The sequence below is a fragment of the Equus przewalskii genome, chromosome 22 (genome assembly GCF_037783145.1).
Source record: "Equus przewalskii isolate Varuska chromosome 22, EquPr2, whole genome shotgun sequence".
Taxonomy (NCBI): Eukaryota; Metazoa; Chordata; class Mammalia; order Perissodactyla; family Equidae; genus Equus; species Equus przewalskii.
In genome coordinates, this window is record NC_091852.1 from 40,047,197 (window position 1) to 40,074,483 (window position 27,287).

Genomic DNA, 27,287 nt, shown 5'->3' on the forward strand with positions numbered 1-27,287 from the left:
TGCTGTGGCGGTGTCCCACATACAAAATAGAGGAAGATTGGCAACAGATGTTAGTTCAGTGTGAATCTTCCCCACCAAAAAAAAAAAAAAAGTGGTCCAGTGTGTTGTCCTGTCAGTTAGGCATCTAGACCCATCTGACATTCCAATTATGCCCCATAGTCCTCCCCATAGACCTGTAGGAAATCATTCTGCTTCCCTTTTCTTTTCATAGGGTCACTCCCCACTTCATTTCCCTCAGGCTGCAAAGGACTATGATGCCCCCAAACCACTTTCTATCCTTTCTTTCATACCAAAGCACCTACACACACAGCCCACAGACAGATTTTTCTTTTATAGTCATGTCCCTAATATATTTTTTTTAGATGATAACTAGAAATTCTCTATCTGGTTTCTTTTATTCCTGAAGGAAAAAAAAATTCTGCTCCTTCAATACCAAATTAGCCAGCAAAGGACATTCTCTCCAAAATTAGTGATGATTTTTCCTGATGATGCAGTTAGTGGATACAGTACATAGAAAACACTTGACTACTTCAATGACCCTTATCTTAAGTGAATAATTTCTTTATTAAAGAAATTTCAGAGAGGAGACTCCGTCTCAGTTTATCTCCAGTTCTGTGCTAGAAAGACTTCCACTTCCACCAGGGAACAAATGATCACAGTACATAAAAGAAAACCATCATTTATTATTGTGTTGTGTTATCTTTCTGTACCCTGAATTCAAAACATTTCTCTCTACAGGAGATATTAGTTTTCTATGCTGAATAACAAAAGACCACAAACTTACTGGCTTAAAACAACACACATTTATTAACTAGTATTTTCTCCAGACAGAAGTCTAGGCACAGCTTAGCTTGGTTCTCTGTTTCAGGGTCTTGTCAGGCTGCGATCTAGGTGTTGGCTGGGGTTGCAGTCTCATCAGAGGCTCCAATGGGGAAAGACGTACTTCCAACCTGTCTTCAGTTATTGGCAGGATTCATTCCCTTATGGTTATAGGACTAGAGTCCCTTTTTTTCCTCTTTTTTTCTTTGCTGGCTGTTGACTGGACTGCTCTCAGCTTTTAGAATCTACCTTTAGTTCTGTCCCACATGGCCCTCTTCACAGGCCCTCTCACAACATGGTAGCTTACTTCTCCCAGCCCAGTTTTAGAGAGAGAGTCTCTGACCTCAGGTAGCTCCCAGTCCCATTTTTGAGAGCTTTTGACTGATTAAGTCATGCCCACATAAGATAATCTCTCTTTTGATTAGTTCAAAATTAACTCATTTAGGACCTTAACTACGTCTGCAAAATTCCTTCACCTTTGCCATATTTTATTGGATAGAATTAAGTCACAGTTCCTGTCTACACTCAAGGAGAGGGGCTTAGACAAAGGTATGGATGCTAACAGCTGGGAAATCGGGGCTCTTTGGGGGCACTTTAAGATTTATCTACTGAAAGAAGTATTTCCATTTCATTTGTATGTCAGATGAGCGCTCCTTATTGATGTATTAACAAACAGCGGTGTTGCTTCATGGGGGAACATAATTGTAATTGTCTTATCTCATACAAGATTGAAGCTTGTGTGTGAGCCTTGGTAGGGAAATGGGAGGTGATCTTTGGTTTCTTCTCCAGTTCATAAGGTTTTAGAAGTAACCGAAGTACGTAACTGGAGTTACTGACGTCCTTTAAATATCATAGCTTTTGCCCATATTATGAATGTTTTATTTTGTACATAGTTATCTTTCAAAATGTCTTTTATAAGTATTTTAGTGTGATTACTATTGGTAGTTTATATGTTAAGTGAGAGAGACAATAATATTTCATCATGACTTAATGATTTAAATATATATAAAATCAGTGTATATCTAAGTATAATTGTGTCTATGATTAGGTAGCTTTCTGTGTGCCAGGAACAGCACAGTGTCATATACTTGGTATATTAGCACATTAACTCCACACAATTACCATTTCACCCAAGTAATGCTATAATTAATCTTTTTTTTTTTTGAGGAAGATTAGCCCTGAGCTAACATCTGCTGCCAATCTTCCTCTTTTTGCTGAGGAAGACTGGCCCTGAGCTAACATCTGTGCCCGTCTTCCTCTACTTTATATGTGGCATCCCTACCACAGCGTGGCTTGACAAGCAGTGCCATGTCCACACTCGGGATCCAAACCAGTGAACCCTGGCCCTCTGAAGCAGCAGAACCTGAGAACTTAACGGCTGCACCACCGGGCCGGCCCCCATAATTAATCTTAAAGACAGGGAAACTCATACCTGGATGAGTTTAGTAACTTGCCCATGATCATCCTGAGGCAAGATATGGATAGAATCTGGATTCGAGTTCAGGTCTATCTAACTCTGGCTAGCACCTGCATTCTTCATTATTACACTATAGTAACTTGTGAGGTGTATATTATTGCCTCCATTTTATGAAGCATAAAATTGAGCTACTTGTCCAAGGTTAATGTGTCTTTCCCACTTGCTCATGGACTACTTCAAGGCAAAGACCGTCTTGGTCACTTTTACATCCTCATCCTGGCACATAATAGTCAACATGTACAAAATGAATGAAGTTGACCATGGTCATGACTTCAATTCACCTCTGCTGTTTTTGAGATGTTTGTAGTTTTCTCTTCCAATCAGGGTCTTCCCAGACAGAGCCCTTAATGTAATAAAAAGTCACCTTGAACAATCTGTAATTTATCCAGTGGATCAGTATTCACATTTTTTTAAATACTTGCATTGCAAGCATGTTAAAGGAATTAACGAGTTTTGGGGAGAGATTTTTCTGGGCAAAGAAACTATGTTATGAGCACTTTAGTAAGCACATTAACTCCTTGAGCCTGCGTGAGTAGTACTTCACCTAAGCAAATGGTGCCCTAGTGGCTTCCATTTTAATGAATTTCCCAAAGATGATTGACTCATCTTATCTGCTAAGATCATTCGGTGAAATGATCTGAGTCACTCCGTGGGAGAATTGATAAAAATGCAAAGTGACTGAAATGAAAGAAAAACATTCTGAACTAAATGAAGACCTTCCATGAGGTTCAAGTTCTTCTCTAAGAAAATTCAGCTATTAATCTCAGATTGCTCTACACGTGACTGAGAACCAGGCAGTGAGCTGTTGCTTAGGGCCTGTGATGTGGTTACCTTGAATACGAGTTGAACAGCCAGTTTAGTTAGCAAGTTTTAAAAAGAAGTATTCTCTGTTACAGCTGTGGCAGCTGTTCCTTCTCAAGCAGAGAATTAAGGCACTCAATTTACTAGTAGTCAAAAGCAACATCAGATTGACAAGGATAGACTTTTTTTATTAGTCTATATTAGTTTTCCCATTCCAGCAGGTAGAACTAGCAAGATATATTTTTTTTAAACTTTCAACAAATAAAAACATCCTTTTTTTCAAGGTCCTAAAAACAGTGCACACTCATCTTGTTAGAATTATAGCACACAACCCAACTGCCTCCTGCCCCAAACCCTAACTCCGGTCCTCTCTCCAATCTACAGTAAAATTAAAACTATTTTAAGCTACTTTATGCACCTGCACTGAAAATCATTTTTATTACAATATCTTACCTAAATTAGCCAATGTTTTTGTTTAATATGTATATGAAGCCCTTTAGCCTGTAAATTTTCTTCAAATTATTTAGCTACAAATGTGACCACTTCTACTTGCTCCTTAGAACAGTTGTCGTTGGTTCCTTAAATGGAATAGTGCGTTATCAGTGTTAGCGAACAAACACTGTGAAAGTGAAGTGAGTCAGCATAATCATGCCCTACTTTATTGGGGAGTAAGCCAAGGTAACGAGAAGCAGTGACTTTGCCAATGTCAAACACGTCAGCAAAAGGACAACTTGAAAACCCTGAGCCCATGAATCGCCATCCAATTGCTTAATGTGCTGAGCCAAACTGCTTCTCTTTAACATCTGAAAGAAATGAGTTATTTCCACACATCACTAAATATAACAGCAGTGAAGTTAGAACCTGCTGTGTTTTCATGGGACAGTTTTTAACATGATTGTGTTGCCAGATATATTGGTGCAACCTTCTCATTAGAAGAAGCACTTCATATTAACTATCAAAACTTACATTCTACAGCAGTTTTCTAACTCTTAGAAGCCATAAATTTCCAAGGAGCCACACCAGGGGCTAGCAAATGGTGTGAGGGGAGGAAGAGGAAGAAAAAGAGGAGCTGAGAAAAAAGGATGAGAGATCATATATCTTCTCCTTATAACCTTTCAATGAGAGAAGTCTCAGGGCTTTAGATATGAGAGTTTCCCATTGGCTTTCTTTTGATGAAGAAGAGCTCCTATGCTCAGAAAAAATTTGAAAACTACAAATGCACACTGAGGTATAATATCTTTTACATTTTATGCTAATGTGCTAAAACTTGTATATCATTTGTATAGATCTAGAGACTATAGGGATCAAAGAATGCCATCTGCAGATTACAATGAAAATGGGAGATGTTGTAAGGGAGCATTTCTTATGAAAATATACAACCCTCCTTTTAAATTTGTGCTAACAGATATATAGGTAATCTAGACAAATTTTAAATTTGAGCAGCCAATAGAAAATAACCCCCAAAAGCCCTCTGCATGTTAGTATCCAGCTGACTGTGGTTAGGGAAATCAATGTTATTAAACGGAAACGGCAGTTATAACCATAAATTAAAGACATCATGCTGAAGTCTAAGCCTCAGAGAGAAGATTGTAGTCATTCATTCAATCAATTCGTCAATACCTAGAGGAGTATTTATTGAGTCTTACTGTGGAACAAGTGGCTGTTCTATGCTCTAGGGATTAAGCAGACCAAACATCCAGCTCCTGACTTTATGGAGTTTAGGTTGTGTGGAGAGAGAGGGCAGAATATGGGAAAGTAGGGAAGACAGATATTAAACAGACAGTCCTTGTAATAACTAGATATATCATCAATATTAGCTCCATAATCAAGGTGCCTATATCAAGCAGCCTTCAAGGAGCTTGTAACAACACAAATCTTAGAAACACACACACTGTTGCAACAAAGGCCAGCACTTCAGAGACAAAGTTAATGAGGGTTGTGGGCCTGGATTTTTGTCCCTCATCTGCCATAACCTCACCCTCACTTGCGATTACATTCCCTATACTTTTTTCCCTGCCAAAGCTACTAGTTTAATCCCTGACATGCAGTACACGGTCAGTGAACTTTTGTTGAATACATGAATGAGTTTGTTAATATGAAAAAATTTCGTAATATATGCCCAGACCCTCCTGATCAGCTAATACTTTCCAAATGGTTATTTAATTAGAATAATATGTTGCCTTTTTCACACAAGCTATAAGGAAGCTTACACTGGCATTTTGATTCAACCACTGCAGAGAATAGAAAATTAAAATGTTGAATTAGTACATAGTATTTAATACCAGGACACATTTTATTTTTCTTAATCAAGAAATAAGTTGTAAATTTTGGTTTTGCCATAAGAGGAGGGGAGCAAAAGATGCAAATAGTTTACTTATACATAAGCTTTCTTTTCCTGATTATAAAAGCAAAAAAAGAAAAAAATATTTCCGTGGAAAAGAAAATAAAAAGGGAATAAAATTAATACCATCTCTAATATTTTTGGTGTATTTCCTTCTGGTTACGGAGAGAAATAGAGAGAAGAATATTTTGAACTTAGACTGTTAACAACAATTTGAAACCAGATTACTTTGCACTGAAACATATCATAAGCCTTCTCAAAAGTCTTTAAAACTTTTTTAAACATTGCTTTTAGTAGGTGCACCTCATCTTAGCTTATTGAACACTGTCCTACCATCATCCACTTAAGTTGTTTTATTTTGTTAATTGTATATTCCTAGGGTGAAAAGTTATGTACAATGATCTAACTGAATTTTGTCTGAATCTTTTATTTCCTTTGGACTTCTCCTGGAGTTATAGGGCCAACATATAGGGTTTTTTTTTTTTTTCCTAAGATGATATTCCAGATGAAATGGCTTTTTAGTCACCTCCCCTTGTCCTATCACTCTCCCATCCTAGAAACTGATTCTCGTTTGACAAAGCCTAAAGCACGCTGACCTCAGAAATGATCGACTAATGAAGATATGGTGCTACCATGATCGGTTTGTGGAATTCTAAGCTTTCATTAGGAAACTCCGACACTGTGCCACCTTTAGTTCTTACAATAGTGGCATGTGGATAAATCATATTTAGCACATGATTATCATCTCCTAATGCATACATCGGCCGTTTGCATGTGTGTTCCACTGTGGGAGCTCCGTATGTAGACTGTCTTCTCTGTTTAGAGAGCAGGAGAATTTGAGCCTTTTTAGTTCAGTTTTGTACTGCAGCACCATTTCTCTATTTATTTTACATGCTTGTTTAAGAATGTCCCAGGGTGATACCAACTCATTCATTCACTTATTCAATTTTTTTTAGTCATTTAACAAATATGTGAACTTTTCTGTGTATTGAGGATAGAGGTGTGATAGAAAACAATTAGTTATATTAAAATGTTTGGAGGTTTTATATAAAAAAGTTACTCAAGCAAGCAATTTTAAAAAGTTAATTATAGGGGCCAACCCAGTGGTGCAGCAATTAAGTGCACTCCTTCCACTTCGGTGGCCCAGGGTTCCCCCTTTCGGATCTTGGGTGCAGACATGGCACCGCTTGATAAGCCATGCTATGGTAGGCATCCCACATATAACATAGAGGAAGATGGGAATGGATGTTAGCTCAGGGCCAGTCTTCCTCAGCAAAAAGAGGAGGATTGACAGTTAATTAGCTAATCTTCCTAAAGAAAAAAAAAAAAGTTAATTATAGAGCATAACATAAACTTTGGAGGATAAGAAAAAATAATAAAACAATAGAAACAATAATCCAATTCATAATCAAATATTATATCTCTTTGTGACTAACAAGGCCAGCAGCAGTTCTATTTTGAAACGAAAAAGATTGTGTAGTGTCTATAAGATCTAGCAGATACCACCAGACTATGTCATGATTCTCATGACATAGTCAGTGATACAATAATATTATATTCACAGATGCCTCAGTCAGACTGTTGGAAAATAGACAATATAATGTTGAAAAGTCCCATAATTAGAATAAGGAATTATAATGTGAAACCTTTTTCGCAGTGCTTCACAGAATATAATTTCTGCTTTCATTTTCATGATGGAGCACCTATTTTGAATACCTCACTTCACTATACAAATAGAATTTTATTTTTTCAGAATTTAATTATTCTGATAGTTTAATCTAGGAAGGTAGACCAGGTGGTATTATGATGGAAATCTCTGGTAGACATGGGGATGTGCCACCCAGATATCATTTTAAGGAAGACCTTGTCGCCCAGCTACAAGGAGTGACATCAGGAGAGAGCATTCAGCTTTCCACTCCTTCAGCGTCTGCCTCACCTGCAAAGACGATTTGGCTAAAGGTCAAGCACTTCCCAAGGCGGCCTGCCTCCAGTGACGAGTGAGACGAAGGATTGCAACCACATGTGAGCCACTGTCTGTAGAGCTCTCTGGAGGGCTGGTGAAGGCTGTGCCAGGCCTGCATTACAGGTTGACATCTTCCTCTCACCAATGCTGCTTCTGAAGGGACTTGATGGACCAGAACTGCATGACTAAGCAAACACCCATTGCAAAGACATTAGAGAGAATGTTACAAGGGATCAAATACAGCTTTCTAAACTTTATAAAAGCTCACAGAGTGGGATGAAATCATTCTTCTCTAATTCCATAAGATAGCACATGTAAAGCGCTCATCTGAGTCCTGAACATGGAAAGGTTATTTCAATCACTCAGTTAATAATTTCTGGATTACAGGCCCCGCCTGCAATAGGTGCTAAGGGTGCAAAGATAAAGGTCAGGCCCAGCAAGGAAGGAATACATAGATGGGTAGCAAGACTGAAGGTCTTATGGGTCCCCGGTATGTGTTAATTATGACTGAATAGCAAAAAAAAAAAAAACAGAATAGCAGAAAAACATAAAGGAGCATTTCTTGTCGCCTAGGATTTCAAATTTCTGTGCTCAAGGATATAGCTACAGAGCACCACCACCCAGCAGAAGTCAAAAAGCATAATAAGAGCAATACACGGTGCCCTTTCTTGCAGATTACTAAGAACAGACTTCACAATTTCTCCAATTCTTTTTCCCATGAGACTTGTTCTTCTCAAAGAGAAGCACATTACAAACTAATTATTTAAATAAGTTACTCTGGAGTCTTGCTGACACAAGAGAGGATTTGTGTACGTTTTCAAGCTGTTCTTTTTTATTTCTGATAGGGACAAGATAATGGGCCAGCGTTGTGTCTTAGCAAAGAAAGCTGAATCCATTCACAGACATAAAAAATGTGAATGCCAGATCCAGATGAGACTTGAGCCTGTTTGGGGCAATCTGTAGACAGGCAAAGATTTAGAACGTACAGCCCGCTATCCAGGATCAGCTACTTAAGTTGCTGGGAAAAATTAAAGATTCCTGTTGTTCAAAAACAATTAGGATTTCAACACAGCAACAGGAAAACATTAAACCAAGTGCAGCGTCTGTCTGAGCATGAGCCCTGTGCAAGTACAGGTATAAACCTGTGAAACTGGCATTGCCGCTATCTTTCCCAGTGAATGGTGGAGAGACCAAGTGTGATTTTTCTGCATGCTATGGCTGACACAGAATAAACCCTCAACAAATATTAGCTAAATGATTAAATATAGTGACTGTAATTTATATTTTACCTGTCACGCTCAACCTACCAGGGAAAGGGAGTCTCTTTAGATGATAGCTTCAGCCTAATAATGCCTGAATTTTCCATGATGCTTTAGATAATTCTGGTGGCCCTCAAGTTCCCCTAGTTCCAGTCTGTTCTGATCTTGCTTTTCTTCCCTTTCCCATACTCAGAATATACACATATGGTTATCCCAAAATATTTTGGCCAATTTATGAACATTCATGCACTACAATAAAATAGAAATATTGACAACCTTAGAATTTGGACAATATAGATGGAAACAAGATAAGACCAAAGAAAAAGATCATATGCAGGTACACAGTCCATAAAAGCCTATATATTAATAAATTAATATGCATACTTGGCTCTGAGGTTCCCAAAAAGCAAAATGAAGAAAGGTATAATTAGCTTAAAGATTCACGTTGTTTATAGGAACAAAGTTGTATAAATATATTGAATAAGCAGGACTTGTAGGTTCACTTATAAGCAACAAGTTGTTTCATTTTGTTTTTCTGTGGGGCAAGTTCTTTCCCTTCCACTGAATGGAATTTGGGGCAAATCACACTAATTTTGAATCACTATCAGGTGGTAAAAGGTCCTCCAGTCAGTAATTTAAATGTCTAACCTGGTAATTTAAGTGCCTAAAAGAATCAATATGTCAAGCTTTCTCAAAGTCATAGCTACTCCCCTCACCAGAACATATTTTATTTAAGAGTTTGTTGCTTTAATTCATAGCTAACTCTTTCGACATATGATGTTATTTGGTGCCTCAATTGAGGTAGGCATGCTGGAGAACAGGGGAGAAAGACAAAGAATTTCTTACTTGACTAAAGCTGTAATTCTGTGTCAAGATCTCTGAATTTCACATGTGTTTCAAAATGATGCATTTTCTTGTAGGACGTTCTGTGGGTTCTCAGAAGGCTTGCGTCACTGGGAAAGAAACAGTGTGTTGTGGTCAGTATATTATTCCTCCATTAAAGAAATATTAGGTTCCCTGACCCTTGCCCCTCTAGTGATCTTCTTGCTCAATATTTAAGACAGCCCTGCACAAGCTCTCCATTGTATGTGGTCTAAATCTGGTCCACAGGAAACTTTCATACATACTTTGCTCTGGCAACATCTAGCCTTACATAGCGATCTCTCTGTTGTTCTACTGTGAGAATGATTAGCCTTCCAGGCTCCTCCTTGAGAGTTGCTAAGCTTGGTAGGACATCAGTTGACTTTTGCCTCCACATTTCAGCAAAAACATCATAATTTCTCCAAGAGGTCTTCTTAAAGTTGCTCTTTGAATTGAGATGAAGGGAGAAACCCACTTACAAGATGAGGTCTCACAAAACCAACTCTCTCCAAAGAATCATCCTTTAACATCCCACTTGCTAACGTCTTTATATCCTTGTTGTGATGAGGAGGTTGAGTTGCAGAACACATTTTCTCCAAACTTACTTTGCAAGTCGTTCATAGTGGTCTTGTATTTCAATTTAGTATATGGCATATACTGTTTTGGGGCTTCACTTGAAACTGAGAATAACATAGTTGCACTTTCACATTCTTTTACAAATGCATATGATTTGTTTTCCAGGAGAAACAAAGATTTTCTTTTCCTAATACTTAGATCTAAAGATATTTATAACTGAGGTCTTTATATAAGGCAACTTATAATAAATAATAACAATGATAATAATAACAACTACCATTTAGCAAATACCTACTGTAAAAGTATGTCAGAAGAAATTCTGAGAAGGCCAAATATGCAACATAGAGTAAAAAAAGAGGTTATTTTATCAGGGGAATCAGTAACATCCTGGGAATATTTTTGCAAATTTTGTATATAAATATGTATGTGTATTTTTCTGAGAAAAACAGCCTTTGCTTATTGTTATTCTCATAAAGTGAATCACAAAAAATGGTTAAAGTCATTGACTAGGAGGGTGACAAGATCAGCATTGCTTATACAAATTATGGAACCTCACCATAGCTCTCACCAGATGAAACGGTCATCAATAAAAATGGTCAAAAGATAAATAGATGTCAAAACTGCTTGCAGCTAAATTTTTGCCTCTTTTTCTAAAATGACTTTGTACTTTAGATTCACTTGCAAAAGTTATTAAAACTTTGAATGTTCAGGTGCTATGCAGAACAACTAATAGGATTTACAGTATCCTGGGAACCTGTTTTCTCTCTCTCCTCTCTCTCTCTCACTTTTTCTCTTTCTCTCTCTCACATACACTCTGAAGTTTTCTAGTTGATTTGGTAAGTAAATAGGTTTGAGAATCACTCTTTTAGAGTCCTAGTTCTCAGTTGGGTAGGATGGGCAAACATCACACAATTTTCAAAATACCTGGAGAAATTTATTAAACTCTACATATTGATCCCCTTCTCTTCACTGAAAAATGAAAATGGTGCTCCAAGGAGATCAGTTAGGGGGTAATAATAAGAATCCAAGTGAGGGACTATAGAGATGTAAGTCAGAGCAATGAAAATGGGAAAGACAGGACATGGATTCAAGATTTTTATCCAGGGGCTGGCCCTGTGGCCGAGTGGTTAAGTTCGCGTGCTCCGCTTTGGTGGCCCAGGGTTTGGATCCTGGGCATGGACCTAGCACCGCTCATCAGGCCATGCTATGGTGGTATCCCACATAGCAGAACTAGAAGGACCTACAACTAGAATATACAACTATGCACTGGGGGACTTTGGGGAGAAGAAGAAGAAAAAAAAAAAAGATTGGCAACAGATGTTAGCTCAGGGCCAATCTTTAAAAACAAAATATATTTTTATTCAGCAATATTAACTATGGAGATTAACATTTCATGATCCATAAGATCCCACTAAATGACTGTAACACCAGAGATAATACGGTCTAATTACACAGAATACTTGAAAATATACATTTACCTTGAAACCTCCTATGTTTGTGAATTTGAAGGGATATTTTGAGTGGCATTAAAAATTTTGTGAAATTTTGGGGGCCGGCTCTGTGGCCGAGTGGTTAAGTTCGTGTGCTCCACTGCAGCGGCCCAGGGTTTGGATCCTGGGCGTGGACATGGCATTGCTCATCAGGCCACGTTGAGGTGGCATCCCACATCCCACAACTAGAAGGACCTGCAACTAAGTTATACAACTGTGTGCGGGGGGAGGGGAGGGCAGGTTGGGGAGATAAAGCAGAAAAAAAAAAAAAGATTAGCAACAGTTGTTAGCCCAGGTGCCAATCTTTAAAAAAAAAAAAAAAGAAAGAAATATTAAAAAAAAATTTTGTGAAATCTTGAACTTTTGCATTTTGAAATGTCTACTTAAAGATATATTTACCATATAAATTTCTAGTCTTACACATTAACTACATAAATCTTTGTTATTTTGTACATTTGTGACACCAGATATTAGTATTTCTGGGCACTTTACATACTTTTTAAAAATTCTTCTTTTCATGCATCCAGATACTCACTCCCATGAAGACATCAGATGGTTTTCCTATTACTGATTATCAGTGTTTCCACTCAGAGATGAGAATAAGAGTGGTGTATTTAACTTGACTATATTCAAAGTCTAAAATGGTACAGTTAGAATAATATTGGAAACACCCCCTCCCTTGATTTCAATCACATTTTCATTCATGCCTCCCGCCTTACGTCAAATTGAAGTCCTCCTCTTACAATAGTATTGACTCTACCAGTCATTGGAAGCCTATTCATAGTCTGCGAAGTGTACAAAACTCCCCTTGAAAAAGCTACTTCAGAATTTTGCTCCTTGTGTCGTGGACATTCATGTGATGTTTTCAAACCAAGTAGTTCTTAACTACATATAAAAATCTGATTCATACAGACATATCATTGTAGACAAGTATATGGAAGCATGGTGTTTGCTTTCTTATTGTTTTATCACACTGGAAAACATCCTTAAATTGGGTGATGGGAGGATTATGTAAATTCCCCTTAGGTGAGCAGTTCAATTGCCATCAGAAATAGGGGACTAACCAGATGAAAATACATCTTGATAAAAGGAAAATTCTAGCAGTTCATTAAAAGGACATTAAGTGCATATGAGCATGTCATAATGGTATTAACTCTGAAGTTCTACCAGCATTTTTTTGCTTTTCTGTAGTCACTCCTTGAGGATCTGGTTTTGTCCTAGTTGGGGTAGAAGGGTAAATTGCATGATCTAGGGTGTTATTTTTTCCTCTGATTCCTATAAACTCACACATGCGGCAGCTGTAGAGATGCATAGTGTGGTCCCTGGGTCGTTCTACTTGCCCAGTAGGAGTGGTTGGCTTCACACAGAGAACAGGTCACTCAAACACTAACTTTTCCAAATGATAACACTGAAATTCTAGAATAGGGGTGGACTGAACCAAGAAATTGTGGTTCTCTCTAGATAAATATTTTATGCCTGATCTGTTGTAGCTCATTCTATGGAAAAAAGAAAATAAACTTTATTTCCATGTCGAGCTTCTCTTATTTCTTGGGAAAGCATTTCAGGTACTTGCTCCTCGGTGGCTTGCGATATTTGAAACATGAATTCTGAATTTGTGGCTTATCAATAAAAACACATTGACTTTCACAGAGGTTGTCTGGTGAATTCTAGTACAGGAGTAGAAACATTTACTTACATTGTGTTCACAGCTGATAAACTGCAGTTGCTAACAGTTTGTTAATTAAATCTTAGTTAAGCTTTGTCCTTCCTGCTTAGAAATGGGAACTCTTAACATTTCAGGCTGCAATTTGCATGCATCAGTCAACACAAATTCTGAACAAAGTGCTTGTTTAGGTAATAAGATAAGGAGGTGCCCTCTCCACATTTCAGCTCTAACCGCCTCAGAGGCACCATTTCCCAAGATTCCCAGCTGCTGCTTGTTCAGGCAGCTCTGTGGTTTGCGCTGCATATTAATTTCTGTTCGACACGGGAATTCAATTTGTACTGTACATTTCATTTCTTCACAGATTTAGATTTATTTCATGTTCTCTGCTTTTAATTAACTCTCTGGCACAGCTGCTGGACAGGATAGAAAAACTCATTGCTCTCCCTGTGTTATGAGTACACCACCAATCATTTGCCACTTAGATGGTGGTGCAGGAGCTATCAGTTTCTATGGCAACCAGAGCCGTGGTGATTGATTCCTTGCCAGTATGGCATCACCACAGGGAGTGCAGCTTGTGATTTTTCTATGCTCACAACATCCATCTAATTAAAACAGGATTATGGAATCATCCCAGTATATGTTCGACAACTATACCGCAATCCATTTATGTAAATGTCAACACTATTAAATACAGTGGTCAGAGTGTTTAGGAAGAAACATTCGTTTTAGTCTTTGGTTTGTGCATTGGAAAGCGAGTGCCCAACCACCTGGTTTTGGCTATTCTATTCTCTTATATGGTAGCCTTCAATCCAGCACATTTTGTATTTGATTTTCAAATGAAGCAAAACCAAATGATTACGCTTCGACTGGTGCAATTCTAGCTAACTCTAGAATGCTATAATAATCCTAACTTGGAAATTGGTCAATTAATTTAGCGTGTTTGAATTATTTATTCATCAAAAGGTCTTAATTCACATGATTGATTTTCCTTTCAGTGTTCTCCCTTGAGAGCAGAAGGCTATCCTCCTGCTCTCATGATTTCCTCCCCACAGAGCATCCCTTACATCCTCTAACAGTACCTTGGATTTGGGGATGACTCACCTATCAGGTGAGATGAAAGACACAGTATTCACAGTTGTTCATGAAGGTGCCAGATGACAAAGGCAGCTCAGGGATTTTGGGAAGGGCTAAATGGGGAGGCGAGCCCTCTAGAGAATTGTGAGATGTATATGCAAAGTAAAAAGGAAGGACAGAGGGTGACAGATCTGTTAGCAATGTTGTTTCATACATCAGAATTTTTGCTGGATGAGGCTGACAAAATACTCTGTTAACGTGAAAAATGACAGTCTGCACTACCTAATAGCTTCATGTTCCTGTGCGTTTCATTTTCCAATGTATTTGTATGTTATAGAAACTACTACTATGACATATATCAGTGTGTGCATATATATAGGACATATATATAAGTATGTGCTGTATACATATACATGTGTTTTTTTCCCCTTGCCTTCACATATGTTATATGAAGAAATTGCACATCCAAATGATACCATGAGAGGTACCTCTGGTTAAACTTTAATTATTAGTACTATATTTTCCAAAAGTTTTGTGACATTTCAAAGTTCTCATGAATTGACAATAAAATTACTCCCAAAGCAGGAAACTCATAAAATGACAAAAAATATATAAAACATTTTGACTAGAGAAAGAAAAAGGATTCTAATATCAGAACAGCCATCCACAGAATGTGGTGATCGGTTGAGATAAAATTGATGGAAGTAGGAGTGCCTCACTGAAGATAACTTTGAAAATACAAATTGTTCTCTGATTGTGATATTGCCAAGAGTGACAATAGATAGTGGGTGTGATTCGCAGTATTTTCTTTATCTTGGGCACACAATTTATACTACATGTATGTATCTATACTAGACAATAGTACGTTCACTCCTCATTACAATATACGTTATTTATTGCTAATTCATTGATATGAAGCTGACGAGCATCCATTTTAACCATACCAGCAGCAGCAGCATTCACCTATTATAATGTCTAATCTACTTTCAGGTGTTTATGCTATTACCAATGAGTCCTTTGCCCCAAAAGAAAATTTTTATTAACACATATCAAAAAGATATTTTTGACGATTTCATTTTGAAAGGCAAAAATTATATATTACAAATCCAAAATGTTTTAGGATAATTTTGAGGGGTTTTTTTCCAAGTAATGTGATGAATAAATTAACATTTTTAACTGTCTAATTATTTTTCTTATTTAACCTCAAAGAATGTAAAACTATGCTTTCCTTAAATATTCCTCTGTTAAAATGATGTAGTATGTTCTCTCCCACAAAAAGAGGAAGAGTATATCAGAAATTTGTATTGCTTAATTTATATATAAATGCTGATATCCTCACTGAATACTTGACTAATAAAAATAGAATTACACAAGCTAAAATTAGTAAAATTTTAGGCATATTGTCTCTGTCTGTCTCTATAAGCACCCCCTGTCCTGAAAAATTATATTTTATTATAGATTTTAAATAATCGATGTCTGCACTATTCATAGGTAGAAACTGATATTTGCTTGACTAGTCACAAAGTTTATCTAAAATACAGTTGAACATGTTGGATGAGAAATAATGAAAACGTATTTCAGAACCTAGAATACCCTTGAAAATTATATTTCCTCTCTCTCTGAATAACATCACAAGTATTATTTAGATATCTGTTATTTTATACATTTTTATGCATCGTTTTTATGGCATCTTTGATGACATATCGTAGTTTCTAAAAACGAAACTATATACTACTTCTAAGCAAAGTCTTTTTTGAGAGTTTATTTTTTAAGGTCCTTACAGCAAAACTGGAGTAAGTGAAATATTGAGTCAAGGACTTGGTTATACTGCCTTCCAGATGGCTGGAGACATATTTGACAAGGCAGGTGCCATGTTAATCTGACAGCATTATTTCTTTTAAGTGTGTTTCAGGTTGATGGAACCCAGGGAATCATTACCCAACTAGCCACCAAGCAGGGAACAGCTGGTCAACCCAAGATCTATACCTGTGAGTGCACAGACTTTATTCAAGTTTTGATGGCCTGGAAAAAATTAGAGAAAGAGCCTTTCCTCCTTTTCTTTCCAAGTGAAACAATTGAGAAACAATGAGCAAAACATTCTTTGCTGTTGAAGTGAATGTTCTCAACACAAACTTCACTCCAAATACAGTTCAATTGACTTGGACCAAAGGAAATGTTTCCAAATTAAACTTTTTCATTTGTCCTTTGGCATCTTTTCTTTATTTCTGCATGTGCTGGCATTAAGCTGGATAGGCATGGAAATATGAGCCTGAGAACAGCAGCTCACCTCTCAGGAGTCTGGAAAGGATAGAATGAGACATGTACAGATTTAAATTTGAGTTTTATGAGTTAAATACATAAACAGTAAATAGGTGGATAGATAAACAATAGAAATTTTAAAATACAGAGAGAGACAAAGATGAGAGATAAGTAGCTAGGTAGATGGATGATAGATAGATGAACAAAGGTTTGTGATGTAAAACGTAGTTTTAGTACGACACTTCTAAAAATGTTAGACTGTCTCTGATACAGAAAAGCAGGAAAGGATGGGTTCACAGGCTGGGTATACCAGCCTTAAGTTGGCCAAATACATAATAGTTACTGCTTATTGACTACTTGCTGTGTTAGATGCTGTGTAAAACAGTTTTATGAAATTGTTTAATTATTACAACATCCTTGTGAGATAGGTATTCGTCGCTGTTTTGCAGATGTGGAAGCTAAGACCTAGGGAAGTACAGTCCTATGTGCATGGTCACAAAGATGGCGCATGGCAAAGTAGGAATTCAAATTCAGAAGCTCTAAGTGCAAACTTTTGTTATTATCGTATTGCCTAGCACACGAATGCCTGGTATGCAGCATAAAATATGACCTGGAAGCATTATAAGAGGCTTCGGAGGAGGCCATGAGCAATCAACATGGTTCCAGGAAACTCTGTGACCATCTGAGAAAACTTAAATGTTTCTAGCATATTCCCTAAATCTGCTAACTTGTGCTGAAGCCTGAAGATAACACATTCTTTTCAGTGTTGTCCCGGACTCCAGGGTCACAGAGGGATGGTGTTGGTCCTTGGGTAGAATTCTGTCATCCATATAAAAGAGTCAAGGTCCAGAGATGAAGATGGCAGCTCCTCAGGAAGTAATAAACAGAAATACAAACATCCATTAAATCCTCTTTCTAATCACCTCCATTTGATCTGGATTCATTTCTTACCATGTGGCTTTGTCGACTTCAGCTAACAGTTAAAAATTTACGTACTAAAAATATTTGGGACAGCCAGGAATCACATAGTTATTTTAATTAGATATGGACATATCACTTTGGTATTTTCTAATATATGTGCATAGTATATAAACATTTTTAATAGCATAATAACTCAAGTATTGGCCAGGAATCCCTTGTTCTTTGCAGATCTAGTTAAACTTGGTGTGAACCGACATTACACAATCTTGTAGATTCTATGAATTGTATAAATCACTCCTGTTTTTCTCTCTCTTGGTGCTCCTGCATCACTTTGCATTTGCTCTTCTATTCTCCCCCAAATCAATCTGGATGTAGATTCCAGCTCTATCACCAATTCCCCCAAAGAAATTAATTTGATAATTTTATTGAAGATTTTTATACCCCGGGAAAAAGTGACTCTGAATATGATTGTATCATATAGTTATAGTCTTTCCCAACTCACTAATTCAATGCCCACTTCCCCTCCTTCTAGTTTCCTCTCTGACTTGTTGTAGAAACGAGGATATTCTTACCTTTTATGTATGTAAAATGACTGGGGTCCCACTTTCTACCAAGTTTAGACTGGCGTCTCCTTTTCTACACTTGCTTAAATATACTTCTTTCCTAAAAGAAATTTCAGTGAACAGAATGATTTCCATCTTATCATGAGACTCTCATATTTTCTCCCAGTTATATGTTTATATATATTTTCCTCTATCTTGTTAAAAGCGTATGAATGCAACCTCTAGCATTTCAATCAGAATATAAATTTATGAGATTGTTGTTGTTTTTATTATTATTATTGGCCTAAATGAACAATTGAAATTATGAACTTAAAGGTCTAAAGCAAACTGTATTACAAAAAGACCTTAAATCTTGGGGATTTTTTTCTCCTCAGATTTAGGTTTCCTCTTCTCCTTGACTAAAATAATTTAGGGGAAAAAATGGTAATGTGCCAGAAGCTTGATTTTTTTTAAACAAGGAAAGTAACCAAACCTGGTAAATGAAGTGGATTTAGTAAGTAATATGATTTTCATGAAACGTCATTGGATCTTAAGTAATCAGCAAAAGAAAAATACTGTTTCTAATTCAGTATTCCTAGCTGCAATCATTTTTTACAATTTCTTCAGTGTTATTCTTTTTAATTATCAAGTAATATATTCCCCTTGTTAAAAAGTTCCAGCGAGATTTAAGCCACTGAGGAGATTGAGACTATCCCTCTTTCCCCTACTTTGTGAATCTTTTCCCCATAGGTAACAGCTACGAAAAGTTTGATGTAGATTTTTCTAGTTAATTTTTCTGTATATGAATAAATAAAAAAGAAGTACAGGACAATATAATTCACATTTTGAATTTTATTATTTAATAATATACTTTAGATATTGGTTTATATAATGTTAAAATAATAATATTTAAATAATAATGTTTATTATTAAATAATAATAATAAATGATAATGTTTATATTTCATAATATGCTTTAGGTATTGTTTTATATACCCTAATTTGTTGGTTTTATATACCATAAGTCATTTTCTTCCATAATGAAGGATGCATAACGTGTCAGTTATTATCAGTGTATCTACCACAAAGAATGACACTGCATGTATACCTCTGCATACATATGCAAGCATTTCTTCATAACAGACTCCTAGGAGCACATTTGCTCTGTCGAAATTAACACACATTTTAAAATTCGATTGATACTACCAAACTGTGCTTAAAAACACTTAATTGTGTTTAAAAAGCAAGGGGTGAAATTTACCAATTCAGTATCTAATTTACCAATTTAAAGATTTTTCTTTGCCTCGGTCTTCAATAATGGTTAGACATATTACTGCACAATCTGATTTTGTTTGTATTTAAAGTTTTGATATTTTATCACAGACTTTTTTACACTGATTTTTATTTTTTAATTTTTACATTAAAATATTATTTATCTTAATTACTAAGGCTTTTAGCAATATGTTCCTTAGTTTTCCTTGTTTTAGAAGTTTGTAAAATTGATATCATACTGTGTAGTCTGTGTAGGAATACTGTGTAGGAATAACTTAATTGTTTTCAATACTGTATTCATACTAATATTTCCCCATTCCACTACTATAGCATTTCATTGTGTGAATGAATACATCACAAATTATTTATCCATTTTTAATAGCTGGCCTTCAGTTTTTCCCAAGGTCTTTGCTATTATGGACAAGGCTCCTAATGACATTCTTGGACACATCTCCTAATTATTAATGTGCAAACATATATACCTAAGTAAAGAATTGCTGAGTCGTAGGGTATATGTGTGGGAAAGTTCCAATTTTCAAGATAACAACAAATTATTTTCCAATGTGACTGCGCTATAATGAACATAAAGTTTTAGTTTTAATAGTTGTATGCATTATTTTATGATTAGTACATTTATTTTATCAGAGGTAAGGACTCCTTCTCTGTCTGTGACATCTTGCATTTTCCAAAAATGAGCACGACAAGAAGCCCATCCCCTATAATCTTCTATCATGTGACCTCATCCTTCTCCAAGCTAGAGGTGGAATATAATTCCCCTGCCCCTTAATCTAGACTGGCCTTAGTGACTGTCTGAGCAGAAGTGACATTCTGGGACTTCTGTGGCTAGGACACAGAATGAGTCTCTTACAATGTTCCCACTGTGGGTAACTTACTTTCAGATCCCAGCCACCAGGCTCTGAGAAGCCCACGCCACAAGGAGAGGCCACCTGTAGGCAGTCAGGGAGATTGCTTCTACTGAGCTCCCTCCCAAAGTCAGAACTGGCTGCTGTCCAGGTCAGTGGGCCATCTTGGGTGTCCAGCCAAATCAAGCCTTCAGAAAACTCCAGCCCACTCACTATCTGCCCATCCACTATAACCACGTAAAAGACTTCAAGTGAGATGACCCAGCAATGAGAGATAAGAATAAATTGGTGGGGTTTTTATAAATTATTTTTTTATTGAGGTTATGATAGTTTACAACCTTGTGAAATTTCAGTTGTACATTATTTGTCAGTCATATTATGGGTACACCACTTCACCCCGTGTGCCCACTCCCCACCCCCTCTCCCCTGGTAACCACTAATCTGTTCTCTTTGTCCATGTGTTTATTTATCTTCCACATATGAGTGGAGTCATACAGAGATTGTATTTCTCTATCTGGCTTATTTCACTTAGCAAAATACCCTCAAGGTCCATCCATGTTGTTTTGAATGGGACGACTTTATTCTTTTTTATGGATGAGTAGTAGTCCATTGAAAATATATACATATTTGTATATATATATATATATGTATATGTATATATATCATATTTTCTTTATCCAGACATCAGTCAATGGGCACTTAGGTTGCTTTCACATCTTGGCTATTGTGAATAATGCTGCAATGATCATAGGAGTGCATGAGTCTCTTTGAATTGCTGATTTCAAGTTCTTGGGTAGATACCCAATAGTGGGATGGCTGGGTCATATAGTAAATAAATTGCTGTTTTAAACCACTACGGTTTAGAGTAGTTTGCTGTATAACAACAGATAACTAGACTATCACTCTAAATACGGAAATAATTTGCTTTGTATTCCTCTAAAATTTGACACAAAAAAAATTTTAATATCCATATCCTTAATCCACTTGTAGTTGATTTTTGTTTATTGTGAAGTTACAGACCCAATTTTATATCCTTCATAAGGTGAACAATATAAAATCAGGTTTCTTGTAAAATTTTTTATTTTTGTTTTTAAATGTGGTTGTTTCTAGAATCTCTTAATTTGATTTGGGTTTATAGTTTCATTGAGTTTTAGGTTAGTACAAAAAAAATTTAACCCATGGCAAATTCCCAAAATGTAATTTGTTGTACATGAAGCATCTAAAATTAGTCATTATTAGTTAAATAAATGTATTACTAAGAAGGCAGGGAATAATAGTTAACTACAACCTCTTAAAGATCAAATAAATTATATTCAAATCTCATGCTCACAAAGTCACCGAACGTTTTTATCTCCTTAAAGGAAACGACGGAACTGATATTTCAGAATTTTTGTGGTAATGAAATAAAATAATCATATTAAATTACTTAACATTAGAGACTGGCATAAATTAAATTCTTAGTAAATGGCATCTCTCTTGGCCCACAAAAAGTAGAAAAGAAATTAAGTAATTTGTGAGAAAATGTGTTGGACTTGAATCTATACCATTTTACCTGATGTGTCTTTGAAATAGAGCCTTGCATTTTCAGAAAAGATTTAGGAATAAAAATGTCTATCTTGCTTTATAAGACTAAATGTGTTTCTAAATCCTTTTCTATACACCATATGTGATGCTTTTAATTCCATTTTCCAATGTTTTAAATGATCAAACTAAACACGTTCTTCTGAGAAAATGTTTCACCATAAAGAATAGTAATAATTTAAAAATATTATGATGTATATTTTGGAAAACTGTGCCCTTTTCTTCTGTATCCACAATAGTAAATATCAAGCCTTTACTTTTTTGGCAGTGATTTGATTTACAGTTTGCTTAATCTGTTTATGTACATAAAGAGGATAGACAAAAATAAAATATTTTCCTCAGGATCTCACATTCTGTTATAAAGAGCTCTCATATGTATAACCAAATAGTTGCTAGAGTATAATCCTTTAACTTAATTAATGTGAAATTTAAGCTGCTATACTTTTTATAAATAGAGTTTACATTTTAGAGCCATTTTAGGCTTGTAGAAAAATTGATCAAAAAGTACAGTCAATTCACAAATACGCCCTTACCCCACCCACACACAGCTTCCCCTATTATTAACATCTTGCATTAGTGTGGTACATTTTTTACTATTGATGAGGCAATATTGACACATTATTATTATTAAGTAAAGTCCATAATTTATATTTGGATTCACTTAGTGCTGCACATTCTATGGGCTTTGACAAATGTTTAATGATATGCATTCGCCATTATAGCGTCATACAAAATAGTTTCACTGCCATAAAAGTCACCTGTGCTCCACCTGCTGATCCCTCCCTCCACCCATGCTACAGACAACCACTAATGTTTTTACTGTCTCCATAGTTTTGCCTTTTCCAGAATGTCATACAGTTGGAATGACATAGTATGCAGCCTTTTCAGAATGGCTCCTTTCACTTAACAATATGCATTTAAGATTCCTGCGTGTTTCTCATAGCTGGATAGCTCGTTCCTTTTTATCACTAAATAATATTCCATTGTCTGGATGTACCATTGTTTATCTATCCATTCACCTGTTGAAGGATATCTTGATTGCTTCCAAGTTTTGGCAATTATGAATAGAGCTGCTATGAACACTCATGCAGCTTTTTGTGTGAACATCTATTTTCAACTCATTTGGGTAAATACCAAGAAGTATAATTCCTGGATCATATGGTTAGAGTATATGCAGCTTTGTAAGGAACTGCGAAACTGCAATCCAAAGTGGCTGTTCCCCTTAGCAATGAATGCAAGTTCCTGTTGCTCCAAATCCTTACCAACATTTCGCATCGTCAGTGTTTTGGATTTTAGCCAGTCTAGTGCGTGTGTAGTGGTATATTATTGGTGTTTTAATTTGCAATTCCCTAATGTCATTGATATTGAGCATCTTTTTATATGCTTGTTTGCCACGTGTATATCTTTTTCATGAGGTATCTGTTCAGATCTTTTGCCCACTAATTAATTAGATTGTTTGTTTTCTTATTGCTTAGTTTAAGAGTTTTCTGTATATTTTGGATATCAGTCCTTTTTCAGATATGTGTTAGTCAAAGATTCTCTCCCAGTCTATGAGTTGTGTTTTCATTTCCTTAACATGGTCTTTCACAGAGAAAAAGTTTTCAATTTTTATGAAGTCCAATTTATCAATTTTTTCTTTTTATGAAAGAATCATGCTTTTGGTGTTTATCCAAAAATTCATCAACTCAAAGTCACCTAGAGTTTCTTTGATGTCGTCTTCCAAGATTTTTATAGTTTTCTGTTTCACATTTGTGTCTATGATTCATTTTGAGTTAACTTGTGAAATGTGTAAAATCTATGTCTAGGTTTTTTGTTTGTTTTTTTTTTTGCATGTGGAAGTTATTTCAGTACCATTTGTTGAAAAGACAGTCCTTTCCCCATCAAATTGCCTTTGCTGCTTTGTTAATGATTAGTTCACCATATTTAGGTGGGTCCATTTCTGGGCTTTCTCTTCTGTTCTGTTGCTCTGTATGTCCATTCTTTGACCAGTGCCATACTCTCTTGATTACTATTGCTGACAGTAAGTCTTTAAGGTGGGTAATGTCAGTCCCCCAATTTTGTTCTTGCCCTTCATTCTTGGGTTGGCTGCTCTGAGTTGTTTGCCTTTCCATACGAACCGCAAAAATAGTTTGTTGATAGCCATAAAATGACTTCATTGGATTTTGATTAAGAATGCTTTGAAACCATAGATCAAGCTTGGAAGAACCGATATCTTGACAATATTGAGTTTTCCTGTTCAGATGTGGAAGATATCTCTCCATTTATTTAGATCTTTTGATATTTCTTTTATGTGAATTTCATAGTTTTTCTCATAAAGAATTTGTAAATGTCTTCTTAGTTTTATACCTAAGTATTTCGTATTTTTGATGCTAATCTAAATGGTATTGTGTTTTTAATTTAAAGTTTTAATTGTATACTAATGGTATATAAGAAAGCAATTGTCTTTTGTAAATTGACCTTGCGCCCTACAAACTTGCTATAATCACTTACTAGTTTCGGGAGGTTTTTTTGTTTTGTTATTTTAGGAAGATTAGCCCTGAGCTAACATCTGCTGCCAATCCTCCTCTTTTTGTTGAGGAAGACTGGCCCTAAGCTAACATCCATGCCCATCTTCCTCCACTTTATATGTGGGATGCCTACCACAGCACGGCCTGCCAAGCAATGCCATGCCTGCACCTGGGATCCAAACCGGTGAACCCTGGGCCACTGAAGCAGAACGTGCGCACTTAACAACTGGGCCACCAGGCCAGCCCCAAGGAAGTTTTTCAACATTGATTCTTTGGGGTTTCTCTACAGAGAAATCATGGCATTTGTAAATAATGACAGTTTTATTACTTCCTTCCTAATCTGTGTCCCTTTTGTTTCCTTTTCTTGTCTTATGGTATTAGCTAGGATTTCCAGTACAATGTTGAAAAGCAGTAGTATAGGACACATCCTTGGCTTGCTCCTGATCTTAGTAGGAAAACATTTACTTTCTCTTTATTAAGTGTGATGCTAGCTAGAGGTGTTTTGTAGATATTCTTCATCAAGTTGAAGAAGTTCCCTGCTATTCTTAGTTTGCTGATAGTTTTATCATGAATGGGTGATGGATTTTGTCAAATGGTTTTTCTGCATTTATTGATATGACCAGGTGATTTTTCTTCTTTGGTATGTTTATTTGAGCATTGTTGGATTCAATTTGCTAACATTTAGTTGAGGATTTTTGCATCTATGTTTATGAGAGATATTTGTGTGTATTCTTTTTCTTGTAATGTCTTTTTCTGGTATTTATATAAGTAACACTGGCCTCAGAATGGGTTAGGAAGTATTCCCTCTGACTGTATCTTCCAAAAGGGACTAGAGAATTGGTATAATTTCTTCCTTAAATGTTTGTTAAAATTCACCAGTGAGCCCCTTTGGGCCTGGTGCTTTGGTAGGTTTGAAAGGTCATTAATTATTGATTCAATTTCTTTAAAAGATGAAGGACTATTCAGATTATCTATGTATCCTTGTATGAGTTTTACTATATTGTGTTTTTCAAAGAGTTGGTCCATTTTACCTAGGTTACCAAGTTTGTGGACATAGAGTTGTTCATAATATGTCTTTATTACGCTATTAATATCCATAGAATCAGTAGTGATGACCACTCATTTATTTCTGATATTACTAATTCCTGTCTTCTCTTGTTTTTACTTAGCATGGTTTATAAATTTTCTTTAATTTAATTTAACTTAAATGTTTTTAAGACTTTCAGAGAACCAATTTTTTATTGTGTTCATTTTCTCTGCTGATTTACTGTCTTCAACTTCACTACTTTATGTTCTAATTTTTATTATTTCTTCTCTTCTGTTTACTTTGGATTTAATTTGCTCTTCTTTTTCTAGTTTTCTAAGCTGGATGCTTAGATGACTGATTTTAAGATCTTTCTTCTTTTCTAATAAACCATTCATTGGCACAAGTTTCCCTCCCAATACTGCTTTTTCTTCATTCCACAAATTTTGATATGTTGTGTTTTCATTTATTTAAAATATTTTTAACTTTCTCTCGAGATTTTATGTTTGTCCCCTGGGTTATTTAGAAGTCTTGGCTAACCCCTCCATTATTTTCTGGTTTTTAGCTGCCTGTCTTGATATTGATTTCTAGTTAAATCCATTATGATCTGAGAGCATATTTGTATGATTTCTGGTCTATTCAATGTGTTAAGTTGTGTTTTATGCCCTAGAACACAGTCTATCTCAGTAAATACTCTATGTGAGCTTGAGAAGAATGTGTAATTTGCTGTTTTTAGATGAAGTATTCTATAAACGCCAATCAGATCCAGTAGTTAAGGGTGCTGTTGAGTCAAACTACGTTCTTAGCGATTTTCTGCCTGCCAGATCTGGCAAATACTGACAGAGGGGTGTTGAAGTCTCCAACCATAGCAATGAGTTTGTCTATTTCTCCCTGCTCTTCTCAGTTTTTGCATCATGAATCTGGACACTTTGTTATTAGATCCATACACATTAAAGATTACTACGTCTTTTTGAAGAATTGACCCCTTTATCATTATGTGATATCCCTCTTTATGTCTGATAATTTTTCTTCCCCTGAATTCTGCTTTCCCTACAATTAATACTGCAACTCTAGATTTCTTTTGATTAGTTTTAGCATGGTCTATCTTTCTCTATCCCTTTACTTTCTGTATCTTTATTTATTTATTTTTTTGAGATTTTCTTTTTCTTTTTTTTTTCATTTTTATCCCCAAAGCCCCTCAGTACATAGTTGTATATTCTTCATTGTTGGTCCTTCTAGTTGTGGCATGTGGGACGCTGCCTCAGCATGGTTTGATGAGCAGTGCCATGTCTGTGCCCAGGATTTGAACCAACGAAACACTGGGCTGCCTGCAGTGGAGCAAACTTAACCACTCGGCCACGGGGCCAGCCCCTCTGTGTCTTTATTTTTAAAGTGGGTTTCTTGTAGACAACATATAGTTGGTTCTTGTTTTTTTTATGCACTCTAACAACCTCTGTCTTTTAATTGGTGTATTTAGACATTGACATTTAAAGTGATATTGGTATAGTAAGATTAATATCTGCCATATTCGTTACTGTTTTCTATTCATTATTCTTGGTTATTGTTGTTTCATTTGTTTATTTGTTTCCCATTGTTTTCTGCCTCTTCTTTTTTAATTATTCATATTTTAAAAGTATTGTTAATGTGATGTATCACTTTGATGATTTCTGGATATTGAACCATCCTTTCACCCCTGGAATAAATCCCACTTGATCATGTTGTATGATCCTTTTAATGTATTGTTGAATTTGGTTTGCTAATATTTGGTTGAGGATTCTTGCATTTGTGTTCATCAGGGCTATAATTATGCATTTTATATGATTCTACTTTCTATCCTCTCTTAGAAAATCTATATATATATTTCTTTTCTGCTTTTTAAATAATTTCCCTAGAGTTTATAATATACATCAATAAGTAGTCCAAATCCACTTTCAAATAGTTTTATACCACTACATGTGTAGTGCAAGTACCATATAACAGAGTAGTCCCAAT

General features: G+C 35.9%; 1 long non-coding RNA gene across 1 annotated transcript in view; it reads right to left on the minus strand.

The window, feature by feature from the left end:
• Window positions 1-27,287, minus strand: part of LOC139078397 (uncharacterized) — an 86,845-nt gene that overhangs the window by 42,602 nt on the left and 16,956 nt on the right. The window contains exons 2-3 of the long non-coding RNA XR_011531327.1: window positions 9,507-9,613; window positions 7,375-7,586 (exon numbers count right to left, since the gene is read on the minus strand). This is a non-coding gene — a long non-coding RNA (uncharacterized lncRNA). The remainder of the gene's footprint in view (window positions 1-7,374; window positions 7,587-9,506; window positions 9,614-27,287) is intronic.